This window comes from Nomascus leucogenys, chromosome 3 (assembly GCF_006542625.1).
Source record: "Nomascus leucogenys isolate Asia chromosome 3, Asia_NLE_v1, whole genome shotgun sequence".
Classification (NCBI taxonomy): domain Eukaryota; kingdom Metazoa; phylum Chordata; class Mammalia; order Primates; family Hylobatidae; genus Nomascus; species Nomascus leucogenys.
The window spans coordinates 104,408,388-104,432,587 of record NC_044383.1 but is presented as its reverse complement, the minus strand read 5'-3'; the positions used below and the strand labels follow the sequence as shown (position 1 = coordinate 104,432,587).

Below are 24,200 nucleotides of genomic sequence, written 5' to 3'. Positions count from 1 at the left end.
GAAAAGGGAAAACAGCAAAGGAAAATAAATGGAAGAAGAGAGGCCAGTTAAGAACCAAGAGTGAAAGACTTCTGAGATCCTGAATGGAGGTAAAGAAGACGAAGAAGAGGGAATAGATCCTGCAAATGCTAGAGATGGAACTGATAGGATTCCATGATCAATTCTGTTTGGAATAAAAAGGAGAGTGAGTCTTTTGCTTGAGCTAAGGCAGGGAATAGGGGCATAGTGGAAAAAGAGCAGCTTTGGGGTAGGAGTGAAACCACAAATAGTAGAATATGTTTCCCATCATGATTCTGCGTTTTTCAGTAATGTTGTCTCATGTTGACAGTTACATATTGAATTAATAAATGGTCCAAAAGGAAGGTGAGTGGTGTATCTTCTTTGGCTAACTGAAAGTTTCTCAATAGGAAAGCCCTAGCATGAAGAGAACAAGAGATGAAGTGTGATCCCTGGCAGTCAATCCTTGGGCTTTTGAAAAATAATGAAGGCCCATCTATTGTGCACTTGAAGGGGATTTTACAACAATGCTTGGATGACCAGGAACTGCTCAGTGTGTAGCCAGCCAAAACTGAATACCCAATCACTAGAAACTCAGCCAAGAGAACTATGATTATTTATTCATAGCCTTTCTGTTCCCAACAAAGATTTGAGGTGGTTAAAAGGGTCAGTATGTCTACGAAAATTTTTTTCACAAGTGGCTTTACTCTTTTTAACTCACATTCACTGGATTCTGCTATGCCTTAACTAAAGGAAATGGGAATTCAGCTATCAGGTAAATATTTCACGGGCCAAGTTGTACCAAGGATTACCTAAATACATATGTGTCCATATTCCTCAAATGTATTAGTATTTCCTTATTTGTATTTATTTAATATTGGCTAACTGCAAATTCAGCCATGAATTAGCAACTCTTTTGATTGACGGAAAGGGTTGAGATTGGGACCCAAAAAGTTTGGAGAAACAAGGTTTAGCAGCAGTATTCCAATCTTCCTTGATTCAATTTTCTTTTCCCCATTTTGGAGAGAGTATAGAGTCACCATATTGTGCCTCTCACATGGCTCACATGCTTAGCTTACTTCTGTCAAAGTAGACTTTGTAAATCAGAGATCCAAGTCTAGGGCTTGGCACTCAGTTGGTAATAATGAAGACAAGTCAAAGAACCCTAAACAGAAACACTGAACTGTGTATGTGACATTCATCCAGTCCACAACTACCTTCCACCACTCCTGGCCCTTCTTTTCTGCTTCCACATTCTCCTTTCTTCCCTAGTTGCTTCTTTCTGACTCCACTTTCATTTGCACACTATTTCAGCTCTCCATCACCAATAATTTCAGGCTCCACTTCTGTTTGAGCCCCTGAGTGCCCTATTGTCTATGTCTGATTTGGTCAAGCAACCTCCATGATGTTCCTTTCCTTTTGATACTGCAGATATCAAAATTTCAGTGCTCACTTTGGGCCACATAAGCACATTAGGTAATGAGTACCTAATTTCTTTAGTACATGGGCCTATAGAAATTAACTGATTCCTACAGCTGTTTGTCTATTGACAGACTGAAAGACGACTGAAGGCAAGTTTCTTAAAGAAAAAGGAAAAAAAAATCCTGACAAGCATGTTGTCTAATTTGATATGGACAATCACCTGCCTGGTAGGAAATATCATCTGGACTGTACAGATAAAGAACATGAGAATCTGAATATGGAATGATGTGCCTGAGGTTACACTCCTCCATGTCCTTGTTGGAGTGCCATGGTCTTTTTACTGAGATATTCAATGCTGCCACCTGTTTGGAACAAAGAGCACAGACTAAGACTAATGTTCTGCACCCACTTCAGAACTTCTGTCCTCACTTCTTAACAGAAAGTGATATTGTTAAGTGTAGCCATGACCTTTGTCTTGTCAAATACCATGGCCAATTATCAGTCTTCTTTTTTCTTTTTGAGACAGAGTCCTACTCCGTTGGCCAGGCTAGAGTGCAGTGGCACAATCTCGGCTCACTGCAGCCTCTGCTTCCTGGGTTCAAGTGATTCTCCTGCCTCAGCCTCCCAAGTAGCTCAAATCATAGGCACACACCACCACGCCTGGCTAATTTTTTTTTTTTTTTTAGACGGAGTCACCCAGGCTGGACTGCAGTGGCACGATCTCGGCTGACTGCAACCTCCACCTCCTGGGTTCAAGTGACTCTCCTGCCTCAGCCTCCCGAGTTGCTGGGATTACAGGAGTGCCTCACCATGCCCAGCTAAATTTTGTATTTTTAGTAGAGACGGGGTTTCACCCTGTTGGCCAGGCTGGTCTCGAACTCCTGATCTCAAGTGATCTGCTCACCTCGCCCTCCCAAAGTGCTGGGATTGCAGACGTGAGCCACCACATGGAGCCTCAGTCCTCCCTCTTCTTACTCATCATCTGGACACCCCTTTCCCCTGGCTTTCAGGACAACACACTCTCCTGGTTTTCTCTGACCTTACTGGATACTCTTCTTCTGCATTCTCTGAAAGTGGAAGAGTCTTAGAATTTGGTCTTTTGACTTCTCTTGTGTCTATTTTATTCTCTTGATGACCTCTTGAGTACTGCCCCATAATCCTACCCCATCTTCCTGGAAAACTTACCATCTCTTTCTCTCCTTAAACTTTCAATACCACTTTCTATGCCTTCCTTATTTGCAGCTGATGACCTTTGGTTCATATTTTACTGAAAATGGAAGCAATTTTGTGAGCTCTACATCATTTACTTATCACATACTTTACAAACCCACTTCATCTGGTCCCATTATATTCTGTTTTCCCTAATGTTTCAATGGAAGAACATTCTCTCCTGTGATCAGTGCCAGCCCTCTATTTGTGCCCTGAGTTCCATCTTCTCTCATTTACTCAAGGACTTTGCTCTTGAAAATATCCCTGCTCTCTTTCTTTGCATCTCAATTTTCCCCCATATCATTCTCAACAGCATAGAACTATGCTATAACTGCCACCTTAAAAGCAAAACTGGGATAAAAACCCACCCTGCAAATTATCTCTGATTAACCTCCAGTCCTCTACAGGAACACTTCAAAGACTGGTTTATATGCATCACTTCAGAACTTTTGTTAACCTCTTAACAGAAGGTGCTATTGTCAAATATAGTCATGACCTTTGTCTTGTCAAATATAATGGCCAATTATCAGTCCTCTTCTTACTCATCATCTCGACACTCCCTTTCTCTGGCTTTCAGGACACCACACTGTCTTGGTTTTCTCTGACCTTACTGGATACTCTTCTTCTGCACTCTCTGAAAATGGAGGAGTCTTAGAATTTGGTCCTTTGACTTCTCTTGTGTCTATTTCATTCTCTTGGTGTATTAGTCCATTCTTATGCTGCTAATAAAGACATACCTGAGACTGGGTAATTTACAAAGAAAAAGGGGTTTAATGGACTCCCAATTCCACATGGCTGGGAAGGCCTCACAATCATAGCAGAAGGCAAAGGAGGAGCCAAAGTATACCTTACATGGCAGAGGCAAGAGAGCTCATGTAGCGGAAGTGCCCTTTATAAAACCAATGATCTCACTGAACTTACTCACTATCATGAGAAAAGCATGGGAATAACCTGCCCCCATGATTCAATTATCTCCCATAGGTCCCTCCCAAGATACATGGGAATTATGGGAACTACAATTCAAAGTGAGATTTGGATGGGGACACAGCCAAACCATATTCTACCCCTGGCCCATCTCAAATCTCATGTCCTCACATTTCTTTTTTTTTTTTTTTTTTTTTGAGACGGGGTCTCACTCTGTCACCCAGGCTGGAGTGCAGTGGCGCAATCTCCGCTCACTGCAAGTACCGCCTGCCGGGTTCATGCCATTCTCCTACCTCAGCCTCCCAAGTAGCTGGGACTACAGGTGCACATCACCACACCTGGCTAATTTTTGTATTTTCAGTAGAGATGGGGTTTCACCACATTGGCCAGGCTGGTTTCAAACTCCTGACCTCGTGATCCACCCGCCTCTGCCTCCCAAAGTGCTGAGATTATAGGCGTGAGCCACCATGCCCGGCCATCCTCACATTTCAAAACACAATCATGCCTTTCCGACAGTCTCCCAAAGTCTTAGCACATTCAGGCATTAACCCAAAAGTCCAAGTCCAAAGTCTTATCTGAGACAAGGCAAGTCCTTTCCACCTATGAGCCTGTCAAATCAAAAGCAAGTTAGTTACTTCCTAGATACAATGGGGGTACAGGGATTGTATAAATACACCTGTTCCAAATTGGAGACATTGGCCAAAACAATGGGGCTACAGGCCCTATGCAAGTCTGAAATCCAATAGGGCAGTCGTTAATCCTTAAAGTTCCAAAACGACCTCATTTGACTCCATGTCTCACACCCAGGGCACAGTGATGCAAGAGGTTGGGCTCTCATGGCCTTGGGAAGCTCCACCCCTGTGGCTTTGCAAGGTACAGTCCTCATCCTGTAGCCTTGCAGGGTAGAGCCCATGAAATGCTACTTTCATGGGCTGGCATTGAGTGTCTGCAGCTTTTCTAGGTGCATGGAGCAAGCTGTCAGTGGAGGTCTGCAGGATGGTGGCCCTCTTCTCACAGCTCTACTATGCAGTGCCCCAGTGGGGACTCTGTGTGGGGGCTCACACACCACATTTCCCTTTCACACAGCCCTAGCAGAGGTTCTCCATGAGGGCCTTGCCCCTGCAGCAAACTTCTGTCTGGACATCCAGGCATTTCCAAACATCCTCTGAAATCTAGGTGGAGGTTACCAAACCTCAGTTCTTGACTTCTGTGTTCCTACAGGCTCAACATCACATGGCCTGGCCCACGAAACCATTTTTCCCTCCTAGGCCTCCAGGCCTGTGATGAGAGGGGCTGGAGGAAACCATTTTTCCTTCCCAGGCTTTCAGACCTGTGATGGGAAGGGCTGCTGCAAAGGCCTCTGACATGCCCTGGAGACATATTTCCCACTGTCTTGGTGATTAACATTTGGCTCTTCATTACTTTGGCAAATTTCTGCAGCCAGCTTGAATTTCTCCTCAGAAAATGGGTTTTTCTTTTCTACTGCATCGTCAGGCTGCAAATTTCCAAACTTTTATGCTCTGCTTCCTCTTGAATGCTTTGCCACTTAGAAATTTCTTCTGCCAGATACCCTAAATCGTCTCTCTCAAGTTCAAAGTTCCACAGATCTCTAGGGCAGGGTCAAAATGCTGCCAGTCTCTTTGCATAGCAAGAGTGACCTTTACTCCAGTTCGCAACAAGTTCCTCATCTCCATCTGAGCCCATCTTAGCCTAGACTTTATTGTCCATAATATTATCAGCATTTTGGTCAAAGCTTTTCAACAAGTCTGTAGGAAGTTCCAAACTTTCCCACATCTACTTGTCTTCTTCTGAGGCCTCCAAACTGTTCCAACCTTTGCCTGTTACAAAGTTCCAAAGTTTCTTCCACATTTTCAGGTATCTTTACAGCAGCGACCCACTACCTGGTACCAACTTACTGTATTAGTTCATTTTTACACTGCTAATAAAGACATACCCAAGACTGGGTAATTTATAAAGAAAAAGAGGTTTAATGGACTCACAGTTCCACATAACTGAGGAGGCCTCAAAATCATGGTGGAAGGCGAAGGAGGAGCAAAGGCAAGTCTTACATGGCAGCAGGCAAGAAAGTGTGTGCAGGGGAACTACCCTTCATAAAACCATCAGATCCCATGAGACTTGTTCATTATCACAAGAACAGCATGGGAAAAACCTATCCCCATGATTCTGATTCAGTTACCTCCAACCGAGTCCTTCCCACAACACACAGGGACTATAAGAACTACAATTTAAGAAGTGATTTGGGTGGGGATGCAGCCAAATCATATCATTTGTTAACTCATCCAGTAAGCTCTGACAACCCATTAGGCATTGCCACTGAGATATCTAACAGGAATCTCATACTACTAAGTCCAAATATAAGTTTGGAATGCCTGTTTCAACACATCCCAACATGTTCTTCATCTAAGACCCATTTCAATCATTCAGTTAAGATCAATTCACCCAACTGCTTAAAAAGCAAGAACTTATGTGTCATCCAGGCATCTTTTATTTCTCCCTCTTTTTCTCATGCCCAAAATCCAATCTACTGACAAGTTCCATCAACTCCTCCATCAAACTCTATTCCACTTCTAGCCACATCTGACCAGCACTCCCATTCCCACTCTGGTCCAAGCCCAGCATCTTCTTGTGTCTGGAGAACTTCAATAACCTTATGGTGAGTCTTCCTCCTTCCACTTATGCCCCTGCATTTTCCATTCTCCACATAGCAGTTAGAGGAGTATTTCTTAAAGTATTAATTTGATAGATCTTATTTTTATGCAAAACTCGGTTTGAAACCTCCACTGATTTCTCATGGAGTTAAACTCAATCCTTATGCTCTAGAGAGCAACACTTAGTCTGGATTCTGCCAACCCTTCTCATCCTATTTCCTACCACTCCTCTCCTCCCTCACCAGGCTTCAGCCTCATCTCCTTCTCACTGTTCAACTATGGCAAGCCCATGCTCCCCTCAGAGCCTTTACATAGATAGAATTTTCACTCAAGTACTTATATTGTTGGTTCCATCCTTCTCATCATTGAAGTTGCTGCTTAAATGTCACCTATTTGGAGAGGCCTTTCTTAATATTTCAATTTAAAGTAGTATCTCACCATTTCAGCTTCATTGCTTTGAGAATTTCTACATGTTCTTTATTTATTAGGCTATTGCCTGTTTCCTCCCACCATGACATATGCTCAGTGAGGGTGGGAACTCTGTCTTACTCACCACTACATCCTCATGACAGTTACATGGTAGGCATTCAAAACCCATTTCTAGGACTAAATGACAATAATAGGAAATTTGACTTAGAACCTCCTGGCCAGTTAAACAAGAGTCATCCATAAGTTTCCATATGCCAAAGCTCTTCCAAAATTTATAACCCACCTTGAGGTGTTAAAATATGCTAGCAGTTGCCCTAGAGAGATTTTTCAGTCCCTGCCAGAATTTTTATAATTATCTTGACATCTTTGAGTTCTAAACACCCATTCTTACTCAGTCTCAGAATTAGTTCATATTGCTCAAAGGCATGCAGAATCTAGACAGATTTTAAGGCATTCCAACTGATCAATCTGTTTCCAAGACATTACCAGCTGCTGTTTTAATCATTTATGGGACCATTATAGCTTTTCGGCTTTGAGTCAAGAATTAAGGCATTGTGTTTTGTTTCATGAAATTGGCTTATGGAAGAAAGACTTTCATTCCAATTTTGCAAAGTCAAATTGGAGGCTGATGGTTATCTGGGAGACTGCTATTAACAGGAAGCCCTGTCATCCACAAGTGTCCCCAAGATCCAAAGTAATGGTGAAAGAGATGACATTTGCTGACAATAAGGCATGAAAATAGATCCACAACTCTTCCAAGGGTCTGTCTTTGAGCCAGTACTATTGCAAAAAATAGGTTAGGTAGCAGTTTGAGGCCTCTTTGTGTGTGTTGTTGATTTTGTTTTTTAGCTTGGAGAATCTGCATTCATTAGTTTACCATTAGTTGTTAACACCACCCTCTCCTCTTGAGAGTGTATCATTAAAAAATGAGCAAAAGGAAATAGAAATTAATAGTATTATGTTATGGTAGGAAAATACTTTGGAAGTAATGAGTATCTAATTCCTTTAGCAAAAGGCCCATAGATGCTGAATGACTTGTTGGAACTCACAGCCCTAGTTCTGTTGTTTCTTTTAGGTTTTGGGCATACATAAGGATGAACCTTCTTATGGCTGCTCTATGGGGCTCCAAGTATGTATAAAATATAAAATCCCCAGTTAGTATCTACAGTGAGACTCCTCAAAACAAAACTCTTCAATTCTCCCTCACCATGCTGGCCCTCACCCTGAGTCTTCCCCATCTTAGTAAATTATAAAAATGGTTATCAAATGCTCACGCCAGAGTTCTGGGGTCCTCTCTCTTTCCCACACCTCTTGTATCCAACCCATCAGCAGATCCATCAGTTCTATCTCCATGGCCATTACCTTGTTCTAGGCACCATGATTTCTTTCTGGGTTTCTGCAACAGCTTCTTAAATGTGGTTTAAGATTTAAAACACATTTGGCCCCCCAACTGTGCAATGTGTAGTAGATCTATCTCTCCTTAATTCCCACAGCTGCTGCTAGTCCACAGGGTGTCCTTACTTAAGTTACCAAAAAAAGTGCCTCCTGTGGGTGAATCCAGTCCTTCAATGCAGAGCTTGATGAATGTAGAAGTGTCTTTATGCTAATTAGGAAAAACCCTCCTTTTCTCCGCTTCCTCTGGGCTAACACATCTTTATGCAATGGTGCATGGCGTGATAAGACTTGATCAGTCTGGTGTCAGTCCCATCACCCCTATGGCTGAATGCCCTTGTTTAACATAAACTCGCACAACCAAACACAGTAGCCTTGCCTTCTCACCCCTCACACCTTCTACTGCCACCTTACTCTGTTTTAAGACGTCCTATGTATTTTGAACATAAGATTAATTACAAGTGGTGCTTATTAAATATTTTTATATGAAAGAAGAATGAGTGAATGTTCAACATCCACTCTGTGGATGAGGTATAAGGAGGGAAAAGGCTGAGAGATAGCCTAAAAGGAAAGCTGCCTATTCACTAGACTCAATAATTCTTTCAAATGGGCTATTTCCCAAGAAAATACTTTTGTGGCCATGGTCAGATGGCAACCCTGCACACCTGATGTGAGAGCAACCCTCTGTGACCCACAATGAATTATCTCTGTTTACTACACAGTGCCAGGGATGGAAATATTTACAAATCATAGCCTCTCTTCACCAAGGAACTACATTTTAAAATAAGGATCCAGGATCATGTATAAAAGGATACTTCACCATAAATAAATGTGAAATTAGTGCTAGGAATAAACAGTTCTTCGTGTGAGATCACTATGAAAAATACATAAAAAGATACACAGTTTAATTATGGTAAATACTTTAAGTAACTATTAAAGTAACCATTAAAAGTCACTATTAAAGTAACTCAGTGATTATATGAACCATATCAATGATTTGTCATGGAGTACTTCTAAGAATATGTGTAACTACAAAATGCAATTTAAGTGTTTATTGCTTTGATTGCTATTCTAAATCTATGAGAAGATTCAAACCAATTCAGTATTTCTTGAGCAGTTTCTGGGTCCAAACCAAGTATTTAGTGCTTTAGGGCAATTAAAGATAAACATGATAACAAAATGTTTCTAAAGGTGCTCACTATCTTATATGAGCAAGAAGGTCTAGCTAAATAACATTAGCATAATAGAAACATTAAATAAACATAAATGTTCTTATATAGACAGAGTACTATGGCAGCACAGACCAGGAAAACAGTAGGTGGTATCTGAGTTGAGCTTTTTGGATGAGAAGGATTTTGATAGAAGTTGTTGGGCAAAGACATGGAAGGCATGCACTCAGGCTGCTTTTTGGAGAGGTAGGCAGAGGAGGGTCCAGTGAATTCTGTCTTAGAACATTGGGCTGAGCCTAGCAAGAGCAGATCAGCAGAGACAATCATAATGACTTGCTGATAATTCTTCTCTAAAAGGTAAAGAGGCTAAACAAACAACAAAAACCACTCCACAAATGTGACTGTGACTCTAATTCTGACTTTTGCTACCAGCTGCTAAAGAGGAAAGGGGCCTCTTATGGGCTGAATTGTGATCTCCCCAAAACTAATATGCTGAAGTCCTAGCCCCCTAGTACCTCAGAATGTGACTGTACTTGGAGCTAGCATCTTTAAGGAGGTAATTTAGTTAAAATGAGCTCTTTAGTCTAGGCTGTAATCCAATATGATGGGTATCCTCATAAGAGGAAATCAACACAATCAGTGACAGAGAGAGATCATGTGAATACACAAGGAGAAGATGGTCATCTACTAGCCAAGGAGAGGCCTCTAAAGAAACCAATCCTGCTGACACCTGGATCTAGAACTTCTACCCTCCAGAAATGTGAGAAAATAAATTTCTGTTGGTTAAGCCACCTAGTCTGTGGCATGCTGTTAGGGCAGCACAACAAGGCAATACAGGACCCCAGCACCTTAGGGTCCCAGGGGACTGGGGAACAAAGAACACAGTCAGACATGTAGACCAAACATGTAGATCAGGCTTTACAGATAGGCTTTTAAAGATAGAAGAAATGTCACAATAAAGGCAGGCATGATACACTTTCTAAGACTACATGATTCCAGTGAACCTGACAAGGAAGCAAGGAAGGAGGTTCCAAAGGAGCTGCATGGGCAAGCCTCCCAGTGAGCCTGTATTTTAAAGGACAAGTACAAAATAAAGAGAGAAGGACAGACAATGAAGGAAAAGCATCTGACAGACATAAACAAGTCAGAAACCTCAGTAAGAGGAAAGACCACGGTGAACCAAGGCTTCTAAAAATTATGGGGGTCAACAATAAGAGCCTCCTAAATTAAAGCTGGTGCCCAAAGAACAAAGGAGACTGGAGGTGGGGCTGCAAAGACATTCTAATGTTCCCAAACAGTAGCTGCAAGTAAAACCTTTCATTCCTCTTCTGCCTCAGTTTTTGTTGTGAGAAAGAGATATGGGTTGAAGAACCAGGAATGAGTCTTGCTAAGAGGGAATCGACATTTGAGGGAGGTGAAGGATAATGAAAGAGAGCACATGGCTGCTCTAAGTGAGTTCAAGTATCCTGACCTCGATAAATCACATCTTGAGGTAACTGCAGAACTTGCAAATGAGCAGCAGAACTGCTGACACTGACCTTTGAGAAAGCACAGAAAGTGGAAGAGGTAGACAAGACAGAAGACAGGCACAGCCTGGCCTAATTTCTACCAAAAGGAAGAAAGAAAAGCCTACAAACTATAAAATGGACAGTTCAACAGCAATGGCAGGGACTAGTCTCCAATGGGTGAATTGTGAGAATTTAAGAAAGGGAAATTTATTTTTTTTTACGTTGGAGAAACCTTTAATCATAATAAAAAGGAATGTATTTGTCATTTGTGCCTGAAAAAAAATAAATACACCAAGTAATATTTTCTTGCATGTCTGAACATTCTTTTTCCTACCTGTAGGAAGTGTTGGAGAATTTTTAAATCTTTCTTCTCTGGCTTTATTTGGAGTTTCATCAGTGACTCCTTGAACTTTCATATTTTTCATGAACTCAAGAAGGGGGAAATTTGATCATTAGAAGTCAGCATAGAAGCACTATGAAAAAATACATAGAACTGTAAAATTTCAGGACTGGACAGGTCCTTCAGGATGATTTAGGCTCCAAATCCATCCATCAAATGCTTAAATTTCCACAAGTTTGTAATTCACTTTATGTTTGAACTCCTCCACGGTGAGAAACTTCCTACTTTTCAAAGCAGCTCATTCACATAATCATATTAATTCATCTAGGGCAAGCTGTAAAATCCATGATTAATATTTGGCATGACATATCTTAAAGACAAGATAGAAAACTGTAGGCTGGTGGTGGTACATGTCTATAACCCCAGCTATTCAGAAGGCTGAGGCTAGAGGTGAAGGTTGCAGTGAGCCAAGATCGCACCACTGAACTCCAGCCTGGGAGACAGAGCGAGGCTCTATCTCAAAAAAAAAAAAAAAAAAAAAAAGAAAGAAAAAGAAAAAAAGAGAAAACTATAGGCTGGATGATTACACAATTAGCAAAATCTGTAACTAGTTGACATAGGCTTTGCACAAAACTAATGAATTTGTGAGAAGGATGTTATTTTAGTTTGCATCACAAAAATCCTAGGGAATTTGGTCCAAGCTGGAGCTGACAGGCCCTAACTATATCAGAACCAGCTGTTAGCCCTGAAAGTGGACCACACTAGCAACAGCCTTGTCGAGGACACTCCTAGACCAGAGGAAGCCTCCTCCAAGGGGGAACTAATTCCTTAGGACCCTTTTGACGTGGACCCAAATTCTAGGAGAGTCTTGGCACCTCCTGCATAGAAGAGAGTTGGCGGGGTGACACAATGTGATGGCAGTAAGGAACATACTATCCCGTTCTAACTGCTTGGCCCAGTCTCTGCTCCAGACACAGACCCCCACCACCCAGGCTACCTACAACTGGAAGAGGGGATGGTTAAACAAATCAAAGAATAAGGATGCTTAATCAATGCCTTCCAGTTAATGTGATATTGGCTGAGGGCAGGGAAAGGCATAAGTCTGTCAAGGCTACCCACAGAACCAGGGACAGAAGTAATAAGACCTTGAAAGCCCCCACCAGACAGGTTGCTGAGTTTCTGGGTCCCAGGGAATCATCTCAGAGCAAGTAGTGACAGCTGGGGAAAGGAGCAAGGGTCCCCATTTCCCCAGCACCCTGTCCACCTCCGACCCCTGCCCTAAATCTCTCCTGATAACCTGCCAGTCCTTTCAGTGACTTCTACATTCAGCATACCCTCATTGCTTGAGCCAGAATCAGGATCACCTACCTTTGAAACCCCCTAGTTTGGATGAATATTAGTACTTTAGTATCGCTTTGAAGCACACCACATACTGTACCTTCTAGTAGGTATTTTTGTTCCTGCCTCATCTCCCCCACTAGAATGTAAAGCATTTGTAGGCAAATATTGTGTTGAAATTATTCTGTATCTCTTTGAACACATTAGCATATAAGTGGAGATGAGAAAAGTTCAGAGAACAGCCTTGTATCATTTAGAAACATCTAGAAATGTCTGAGTGTGCATGTGGAAAATTACAGGCAAAATAAGAATCAACATCTATTCTTTTAAAATATCCATTCCAATTTAATATGAAAGACAATCAGATTGGGCAATACACATAATTATAATTTGTATCATTGTATCTCCTTCACTTAAATTTAACAACTTTAAACTTTTAAAAAAATTTAATAAAGTCATGGGACTTTATAAAGTTAGGAAGAGAAGAGGAAAGGAAAGTGCCTGAGGATCAAGGATCTGGGCTTTGCAGCCAGATTGGGCTAAAATCCCAGATCAAGGACTTATTAGCCATGTGACCCTGGGCAAGTCACTTAAACTAAAACTCAGCTTCTTCTTATGCAAAATCGGGAAATTAAAGCTTCTATCTCATCTGGCTGTTATGAGAATTAAACAAAATACACATGTAAAGGGCTTACAATCTGTCACACAACTAATTCTAAAGTATTACTGCTAAGTGTCTGTGTATAAAGAGACAGCAGAGTGGCCAAGGCTTAGAATGCCATTCAATAACCTCAGAATAAATGGTGAAATCATGACAATAGCACAGACAGTTTGCATTTGTGAAGCTGAGAAAAGTCTTTCATAATTTGAAGTGGCAACAATGAACTCCTTTAAATGATACTAATTACTGATAGCTAAAGGGCAAATTATTGTTCATCTGTATCTAGAAGCCAAACTTTAGTTATAACATATATTGCCAAATACCAATCAAGATCCACTACAAAACATTCTTGAAGGGCACCTCATCCAACAGAGAACAAAGTACTAAATTATTTTTTGACCTTGACTTCATAATAGTGACATGAGAGCAACACTGGATTTAGTAAAAAAGGATTCCTTTAATTATTTGCTTTTAATATCTGTGAGGGAAGTACTTTAGAGATGATTTTATTGAATTTTGAATGACAAATTTTTTACCTTAACATTTCCTCATTATTTCTTTTCTTATAAGCACCATTAAACAGGTTTTGGGAAGCTGTGGGCGGCTTGAATTCAAGGACGTATTCTCAGTACAGGAACATATTTGCATACAAATATATTGAGATAGCATAATCCTTATTACTTTACCACTTAGGTCAGCCCACTTACCTTGGAAAGGTTTATAAAATGCCTTTTTTAGTATCTGTCCAAACATTTGTTTACTTTATCAATTCAGTTTGGTAATATTAAATGCAGTAAAATTTAGTTTCCATTTCAGTCACATATCATTCCCAATGGGCCATTAGAAACACACAGCCAGGTAAGAAACTTATTCTCCTTGATCCAGAAGTGCCTAGTGTGTGACTCCCCACAGATTACAAAGTTTAATCAACACTAGAATTTTGGGCAGACAAAGCAAAATCATTCAATTTGTTTTTTAGACAACAGCTGTGGTTTTTCTCTGCCTAGCAGTTTTTTCCCCATTCCCCCTTTGAGGAGCCACTCTTCTCTCCCCTCAATGGTCCTGGTAGGTATGCTGGGGGCGGGGGTGAGTGTCATCCAGGCTGACTATTCAGTCTTCCTTCTCCAGGCCATTGTGACAAGTTCAGGGATGAGCAGGTGATTCAGGCAAGGCCAATCAAAGCTTTCCCTGAGATTTGGACTATGCAAAAGATAGGGACCCATTTCTTCTGATTTGCTTAAGGGAATAGGCTTGGGACTGTCAGTAGCCATCTTTTTTTCTTGCCATTTGGAAAAAACTTGCTTGAGAATAAAGCCAACACAAAGGGAAAAACAGCTGAAAGACAAGGAGAGAGAGCTCTGCCATTTTTTTTGGGTTTCTGGATCCAGCTATCCCAGAAAGCTCAACTTTTGGTGGTCTTCTCCTTTATGAAAAAAAAAAAAATCCCTTTTTTGTTTGTTAGAGTTGAGTTTATGTTACTTGTAACTAAAGGAAGCCTGATCACAAAGCTTTAAGGAAAGGACAGACATTACTGTTCATTCAATATTCAATGTTTCTTTAATTTCGTAAGTTCTCCTCTCCTATTGTGTCCGGAATTGGTGGGTTCTTGGTCTCACTGACTTCAAGAATGAAGCCACGGACCCTCGCGGTGAGTGTTACAGCTCTTAAGGTGGCGCGTCTGGAGTTGTTCGTTCCTTCTGATGTTCGGATGTGTTCTGAGTTTCTTCCTTCTGGTGGGTTTGTGGTCTTGCTGGCTTCAGGAGTGAAGCTGCAGACCTTCGCAGTGAGTGTTACAGCTCATAAAAGCAGTGTGGACCCAAAGAGTGAGCAGTAGCAAGATTTATTGCAAAGAGCGAAAGAACAAAGGTTCCACAGCGTGGAAGGGGACCCGAGCGGGTTGCCACTGCTGGCCCGGGCAGCCTGCTTTTATTCTCTTATCTGGCCCCACCCACGTCCTGCTGATTGGTAGAGCCGAGTGGTCTGTTCTCACAGGGCGCTGATTGGTGCGTTTACCATCCCTGAGCTAGACATAAAAGTTCTCCACATCCCCATCAGATCAGTTAGATACAGAGTATCGACACAAAGGTTCTCCAAAGCCCCACCAGAGCAGCTAGATACAGAGTGTCAACTGGTGCACCCACAAACCCTGAGCTAGACACAGGGTGCTGATTGGTGTGTTCACAAACCCTGAGCTAGATACAGAGTGCTGACTGGTGTATTTACAATCCTTGAGCTAGACATAAAGGTTCTCCAAGGCCCCACCAGAGCAGCTAGATACAGAGTGTAAATTGGTGCATTCACAAACCTCGAGCTAGACACAGGGTGCCGATTGGTGTGTTTACAAACCTTGAGCTAGATACAGAGTGCTGATTGGTGCATTTACAATCCCTGAGCTAGACATAAAGGTTTTCCAAGGCCCCACCAGGGCAGCTAGATACAGAGTGTCGATTGGCACATTCACAGACTGAGCTAGACACAGGGTGCTGATTGGTGTATTTACAATCCCTAAGCTAGACTTAAAGGTTCTCCACGTCTCCACCAGACTCAGGAGCCCAGCTGGCTTCACCCAGTGGATCCCACACCAGGGCTGCAGGTGGAGCTGCCTGCCAATCCCGCGCGGTGCACTCGCACTCCTCAGCCCTTGGGTGGTCAATGGGACTGGGCGCCGTGGAGCAGGGGGTGGCGCTCATCGGGGAGGCTCGGGCTGCACAGGAGCCCATGGAGGGGGTGGGAGGCTCAGGCATGGCGGGCTGCAGGTCCGGAGCCCTGCCCCGCGGGAAGGCAGCTAAGGTCCGGTGAGAAATCGAGCGCAGTGCCGGTGGGTCGGCACTGCTGGGGGACCCAGTACACCCTCCGCAGCCGCTGGCCTGGGTGCTAAGCCTCTCACTGCCCAGGGCCGGCAGGGCCGGCCAGCTGCTCCGAGTGCAGGGCCTGCCAGGCCCACGCCCACCCGGAACGCCAGCTGGCCCACAAGCGCCGCGCGCAGCCCCAGTTCCCGCTCGCGCCTCTCCCTCCACACTCCCTGCAAGCTGAGGGAGCCGGCTCCCGCCTTGGCCAACCCAGAAAGAGGCTCCCACAGTGCAGTGGTGGGCTGAAGGGCTCCTCAAGTGCCACCAAAGTGGGAGCCCAGGCAGAGGAGGCGCCGAGAGCAAGTGAGGGCTGTGAGGACTGCCAGCATGCTGTCACCTCTCACTATCAGTGATAAACTCCAGGCCTATTTGTTCTGTAACTTTCTAAAATTATTTTCTGAGCTCTTCAAATTCCAGTCATTCTGTCACTAGTTATCAGTATCCTATAATAAGTATATACACATATTTTAAGTCAAGACATCTTTTTGGGGCATCTTTAAAACTAAACTTTGTCCTTATCTGTAAAGAATCATTTAGATCAGTTTTTCACCTGGGACTGAGTTATAAACTAGAATCACCTACTTGGTTTTTTAAAGAATCGTAATTGCCTAGACCCTAATCTCAATGAGCTGTCTGTAATGTTCAAAGGTTGAGGCTCCAATCTGTATTTTTAAAAGCTATGTAAGCATTTCATATGCAGTCTTGTGGTTCAGAAATTATCTGTTTTAGACAAATATCTTCTTTAAAGGAGAAAAATGGATTAAGCTGATCATCAGAATATTTAAAAACATAGGTTATTGATACACATTAATGGAAATTTTGATTCCTTGGGTCTTTAAAAGTTTTTATGGCTCCCCAGGTGATTCTGATGACCATTCAGGTGTGAGAACTACTGGATTAAATGATGGGCCAAGTCACCCTCAGTGAATCTATGTTCACAGCCATTCTACAGATTCACAGCAAAGAACCTTTAAAAATGTAAATTTTGGCTGGGAATTCATGAAATTTAGAAGGCTTGGTACTGACCAGCATTTTTACTTGCACAGTGACATGTACTGAGCACATCACTCTGAAAGAATGGACCAGATTATACCATTTTCAGAAAAAGAACAGATGAGGTTGTATCTGGTGGTTTTTGTTTGTTTGTTTGAAAACAGGGTCTTGCTCTGTCACCCAGGCTGGAGCACAGTGGCACAATCACAGCTTACTGCAGCCTCAAACTGCTGGGCTCAAGGGATCCTCTTGCCTCAGCCTCTTGAGTAGCTGGGACTACAGGTGCATGCCACCATGCCTGGCTATTTTTTTTTTTTAATTTTTTGTAGCAATGGAGTTTCACCATGTTGCCCAGGCTGGTCTCAAACTTCTGGTCTCAAGCAATCGTCCCGTCTCAGCCTCCCCAAGTGTTAGGATTACAGGGGAGACATCATGCCTGGCATGATCAGGTTGTTTTAAAGGAAACAGAGTGAAAAGGTGTAAGGATTCACAGCTATTTAACTTCATCATTCTGGTCTTTTTTCTGTGAGCATTTTTGTATGTGTGAAACTGTCATTTAACATCTGTATAAGGTTTGTCCTAAATATAAAATACTATTTGCATGAGGAATTGTTCTATCATTGAAAACTTCAATGAACAACCCTGGATCAAACAGAGGTAAAAGAGAAAAAGAGAAGAGAGGATTAAAGGGAAGATTTCATGTGATACTCTGAGCTTCTGAAATTAGCCATAATGAAGAGATGGAGCAGAGGACCCTGGCTAACCCATTTCTCAGGTTTAGACAAGAGTTCTCCTTTGAAAGTAAAGGGACCAATATACACAATATGTTACACAATAAAGGGGTGAGAGGGGCTGGCAGTCAGTATTTTCAGGTCAACACCAGTGGAAAAAAGTAGGCTGCTGATTTCTTCATTAGCTTTTTCTCTTTACACTGACTATTAACAGCTTTTTCTGCCTTACTCTCTGAGCTGAAGACATTGGAAATGCTGCACAGGATAACTCCTTGTTTCCCTGCAAGGAGATGATGCATTTTAGCTCTGTAGCCACTAGGAGTCCAAGCATAGTAAGGGCTCCCACTATCTTCCCAATCACTATTTCAATCAAACTAGAAGAGCCCCTGCATAAGCTACAAGCACTTTCATTTTGTTCCAAACCTGGCTTAGTCTCTAATAGCTCAATTAAGGTCACAGCAAAGCCATCAGAAATCAATAATCACACAGAATAGTAGTCTGAACTTTTGCCATTCTTTTTTACTATGCAGCCAATTTATCATTCTTTACCTTTATTGTACTATTTTAAGACAAGGATCAAAGCTTTAGCCATGATGTGTTCTGACATGACAATACTCATCATATCTGAAAAGAGACCCTGCATATACTAATAGAAGGAAACTGAAAATCTCTCTCCAGAACCCATGAAGCCAAATGTGATCCCACTAATCCTCCACAGCAGTGTGGCTTTACCAAAATCTAGAGCTGCAGCAGTGGGATATGGGATGAAAGCAAAAAAAGAGAAGCTGACCAGAAATTGGCCAAATAAGTGAAATTGCTAATGCAATGGGGATAGTAGTTTTGACACATTACTTTGATATATTTTTTTCTTCCCTGCAGTTCCCCACTTACTGAATTGATGAAACTATTACTTCAGGGGCTGGTAGGTACCATTCAGAAAGAAAGAAGTTGGAGCTCAGCTTTGAGGCTCAAGCTAAATTTTTTAAATGTTCAGTGAGGTAACAGTTTTGAAAACTTGACTTTGTTGAAAATAAGAGGCTTTCTAAATTCCTAGTCCCCTTGAACAGTAAAAGCAAAGTTTGGAGATATGGACATGCTTTTCTACATGCCTTAACATAGAAAGTAAGAGAATACGATGCAGGAAAAATTCTTGACAAGAAGGAGACATACAAAGTCCTGTGTACTCGACAAAGGAGAGAGGATGTGAGGGTCAAGTGGTCAGAGGTGTCTCAGCTCATCCCTCTCAGGGCAGAAACCTCAAACCAGAGAGGTTAGGGAGAATAACAGAACAGGGGAAGTTTTTCGTTTGTCCACAGAACAGCTTGGCAATATTTAAGTACCCATATTCAACCAGCACCAGGACACATGAGAGAAGACTGAGGAAAATGTCCGTACCAGCAGATTTGAGGGCAGCCTCCAAGCATCCTGCCCACTTCAGTCAAGTACGGAATAAGCAGTCACAAGTTCTTAGGTCTCTAGAGGGTGTAAAAAGTTGATAGATATAAAGTGAGCCCCTATCCAGCAATTCCAGTTCTATGTATATGCCCAAAAGAACTGAAAGCAGGGACTCAAGCAGATAATTGTGCACCTATATTCACAGCAGCAATATTCACAAGAGCCAAAAATATGAAAGTAACCTGGGTCCACTGGCAGATGAACAAATAAAATATAATACATACAATAAAATAATATTCCATCATAAAAAGGAATGAAATTGATACATGCTATACAGATGAGTTTTGAAGACATTATGCTAAGTAAAATGAACAGACACAAAAGGAATGATATGATATGATTCCACTTATAGAAGGTATCTGGAGAAGTAGAATAGAGGCTACCAAGAGCTGAAAGGAAGAGAAAATGAGGAGTTATTGCTTAATATTTACAGAGTTTCTGTTTAGGATGATGATAAAATTCTGGAAATGAACAGTGGTGATAGTTACAGAACATTTGACTGTATTTAATGACATTGAATTGTACACAGAAAAAATTGTACACAAAAAATCGTATTTACCACAATACATTTTTTTAAGTGGACCCCTAGTGGCCTGACAAAAGGACCAGCAGGCTACACAGTATCTAAAGATGGGCTTCAGCAGTCAAGCATCTCACAAAGGCATTCCAAAAAGCCAGTCTTAAATAGCCATTCTCAGTAAACTATCGCAAGGTCAAAAAACCAAACACCACATGTTCTCACTCATAGATGGGAACTGAACAACGAGAACACATGGACACAGGAAGGGGAACATCACACTCTGGGGACTGTTGTGGGGTGGGGGGAGGGGGGAGGGGGGAGGGACAGCATTAGGAGATACACCTAATGCTAAATGACCAGTTAATGGGTGCAGCACACCAACATGGCACATGGATACATATATAACAAACCTGCACATTGTGCACATGTACCCTAAAACTTAAAGTACAATAATAAAAAAATAAATTAAAAAAAAAAAAAACCAGCCATGACTCAGGATGCCCCGTGTTAAGGCAAGCTGAGTGACATTTCCATAAAGGCCAGCAGGGACTCAAATGCCACCAGCAGGGACTCAAATGCCAGCACCAGGAACAGAGGAACATCAGATGTCTCCCCACCAAGCTGCACCAATGCTGAAAGGGTACCCAAGCTTCTTTCTGCACCTTGACACCATCTTGACATGGAGGAGTAGTAGAGGAGACCCTATGTTACAAGAGTCTTGACAGAGAGATTAACTCTGAATTAACTACCTCCAGTCTAAGATTTACAGGGATTGTAATGATGGTAAAAATCAATGTGTAATCCACCGCCATGAGAATAAAGAGTCAAGGAACAGAATAAGATCAATTGTATAAATTTTTTATTTTATTATATTTCTTAATGCAAGCTTTTGTCTCCTACCAAACTTGGTGTGTGACTATAAAGCCTTTTGGCCCTCAGTCAGAAATGGCAATAGAGTATATATTGCAATTTTTTCCCCTTCATCATTTCCCATGCATGTATTCCTTTAAATATTTTTTACAATGTTAAACAACCAAAACAGAACAGGTAAATTTGCCTCTCTTTCCAAATTGCTGCCCCCAAATTCGAGCCATTCTATTTTTTATTAGTGGTCTATGAGGTTTTCTATCTCTTTGACTTTCATTGTATTCAACTTGAGCTGCCTCTATGTGGGAACGTACTTTTTGCCTTACATTATTTCTAGAAACTTCGAATAGAAATATGGAAAGATTGAACTTTGAGTATTTCTCTCATCCATGAATTTAAAAAATAGTAAAAATGTACTCCACCAACTGTGTTATGCATTTGAGGTGACATCAGTGAAATGAGAAGCCATTAAAAAAAATTGCTTTAGTCTTTTCAGGACATCAATTAAAGAGTGACATTTGCCTGCTGACATTTTTTTAATCCCAAAAGGTAGAACTTAAATTGACAACCTATAGCAAGCTTAACCATCTACTGAAGAAAACTTGGTGATCTAGAAAATTAAAACACAGCCAGACTGGGTGAAAAATGTTTAAGTAATACATTTATGGTTGGATGGCAAGGTCTTTGGACTGTGATTTCTTGTTGTTTCAGAGTTTTTTGGGAATTCTTTTTGTCTATTCCTAATGCAATTAATTTATTTTTCAAGTCTGCTGATCGTGTCTGTCTTAGGACCCTCCAGGGGCAGCTGTATGCTCTGCACAGCCTTCAATATGCTGACAAAGCTTCTAAATAAAACGACCGTAAACCTTCAATCTGCTGTCCAGCATTTTTATATCACTTTTGCTTTGTTGAGGTTGAACATGAGTAACTACTTTACACGTATATTATGAGTAAACTAAAATCCCCCAGTCTTACTGTAAGGTCAATTAGACAAAAATATGTCTTTAAAAAATGAACATTTGATTGATAGGATTTTATCCATTCCATTTCCAACAATGAACTTACAAACTTTCAACTTAGGTTCTCAAAGGTTTCTCTGTCTCTCTTACAGTCAAACAGTAGTGTCCATTTTTGTATTTACTAAGGTGATGCATTGGAAAACTATGGCTCAACAAAAGAGTTCAAGAGTTCTACGAGGATCTTCTACTGCCTGTGTATGTTTCTGCCCACCTGTAAGCCTCTGCCCATGTGCAATCTCTTTGCAGAGCCTCTCCCCAGCAGCCCCGACTAAGCTGGGCCCTCTCCTACCCCTGCACACACTGCACTTTGCACCTGGATGCCTTTGAGTGTTCATCTTGCTAGTATTGTTGTCTGTTTACAATGAAGGACATGTCAATGCTTTATTTACAACTACTCAAAACTAGAAAATGTAAGTTTTTCAAAGATTAATCAACTCATTAAAATTTCAATTTTTCATTTTAAAAAACATAAAATTTGGGAACAGTGATATAGATGAGAAGGGGAAAGAGGCTTGAAAAGTCATCCTCAAGTAAACCTAAAATACGGTTGCACAAAAATAGGCAAGGAAGTTTCAAGAAAGAGAAAAAAACTGGCCCTGTATAAAATAAATATGGTAAAGCATCTAAGCCTACAATAATTACAGTAGTAACGGGTGAAAAAAAATCAATGCTGCCTCCTAAAAAGGCTAGATATAATTGTGTGGAATCATTCAGTATATTGTAAAGACAGTATTTTAAATTCACGGTGAGAATATGAATTATTTAACCAACTGATACGGTTTGGCTCTGTGTCCCCACCCAAATCTCATGTCAAATTGTAATCCCCATGGGTTGAAAGAGACGCCTGGTGGGAGATGACTGAATCATAGGGGTGAACTTCCCCCTTGCTGTTCTTGTGATAGAGTTCTCATGGGATGTGGTTGTTTGAAATCATGTAGCATTTCCCTCTTCTCTCTCTGTCTCTCTCGTCACCATGTGAAGATATGCTTGCTTCCTCTTTGCCTTCTGCCATGATTGTAAGTTTCCTGAGGCCTCCCCAGCCATGCCTCCTATACAGCCTGTAGAACCGTGAGTCAATTAAACCTCTTTTCTTTATAAACTATCCAGTGTCAGGTAGCTCTTCATAGCAATGTGAGACTGGACTAATACACCAACAATGTTGGAAACAATTAGCTAGATAAAGCTTCCCACCTCATAAACAGGTTAAAGGTAAATTCTTAATAAATTAATAATGTATTAATAAATTATTATAAATTAACAAATTATAAATTAATAAATTATTTAAATGTAAACATTAAGCATAAAATACCATCAGATAGAAAACTATAATTTATGTAATTTGGGGGTGAGAAAAGTATTCTAACAATCAAAGTTCATACTATGAAGCAGAAATCATAAATTTAAGTAAGCGCGGGGCCAAACAGGCCCAATACACGAGCAATTATCAGACTAGATAAAATAATTCTGTTTTGTTTTTTTTTCCAGCAGAATCATAGTAAGCTTTTGGGTAGTGAAGTTGACACTCAGCCTCCACATTGAAGTAAGTACCTGGCAGGTATCTGCTCCATCCACATGGAAGCTGTATGTAAAAACAAAGGCTGAGCATTATCAGATCTTTTGCATTTTGAAAGAAAAGCCCATTTTAAATGTTTTCTTAAATTGTAAAAGAACAACACTGTGTGGGGAAAGGAAAAACATCTGATTCAACTCATTTAGCCATGAAGGAAAATATGGATAGATTTGACAATATAAAGGTTATTCCCTTTACCACAAAATGTCATAAGCATGTTTATTTAGATATATACTTTAAAATCTGTATCCATTAAGCACCACAATCAACTCCAAAGAGCAATCATGTTGTTTCCAGAAATAAAGCAATGATAGATCAAAAATACTGCATTTGTATAACAGGATGTCCTGTAACTCAAAGATTAATGCACAAACAAAAATATAAATGTGGCTTTAAATACTATATTAGTCAGGGCTTTACTGCTGTTTGTGCATCTAATTACAATATTTGTCATCTTAATCTTTGCATTAGGCTTCCAGTACATATTGCTTTACAGTTATAAAATGTTTCTGGAAGAAAAAAATCTGGATATGTGACCACAAAATGGGATGCACTATTTAGTAATGCTAAAAAGATGCCAATATAAAATTCATAACAGGTTTTCCTTTGGAAATAACACTAGTTTCCATTTATCATGTAGCGTTAAGCTCTTATTGTATCATCATTAATGTACAGTGACAATTAATGAAAAATTACTGAAGAAACTAAAAATCCTCCAAAGTATAATTAAAAGTGAGAAATGTTCTGAGCCCCATTTATATTCTGACCAGCATAAATAAGATACTGACTGCAAGTTCAAGAATTCAATTAACTATCCAAATTCTTCTGAAGATCCAAAATTCCCACTAAATAAACACCATGTTCTAAAACAGAACATGGCTTCATCATCCTTCATTTAGACTGAACACACGTAGAGCAGAGATGTGTAAAAAAGGCATTGGAAAGTAAAGTTTTGGCACTTGTGTAGCAAAATTGAAGCACACAGACCCCCAAATGTTTACTTTTTAAATCTATGTGTCTCGACTGGGAGCAGTGGCTCATGCCTGTAATCCCAGCACTTTGGCAGTCCAAGGATGGAAGACTGCTTGAGTCCAAGAGTTAGAGACCAGCCTGGGCAATATAGTGAGACCCCATCTTT

General features: G+C 41.0%; 1 protein-coding gene and 1 long non-coding RNA gene across 2 annotated transcripts in view; both read right to left on the bottom strand.

Annotated features, from left to right (window-relative positions):
- Positions 1-24,200, bottom strand: part of SLC35F1 (solute carrier family 35 member F1) — a 401,279-nt gene that overhangs the window by 216,085 nt on the left and 160,994 nt on the right. The window lies entirely within an intron of this gene.
- LOC115834452 lies at positions 1,601-11,193 on the bottom strand. Its single transcript, XR_004029341.1, has 3 exons — positions 11,054-11,193; positions 2,605-2,686; positions 1,601-1,781 (listed from the first exon to the last, which is right to left on the bottom strand). It is a non-coding gene; the product is annotated as an uncharacterized LOC115834452 (long non-coding RNA).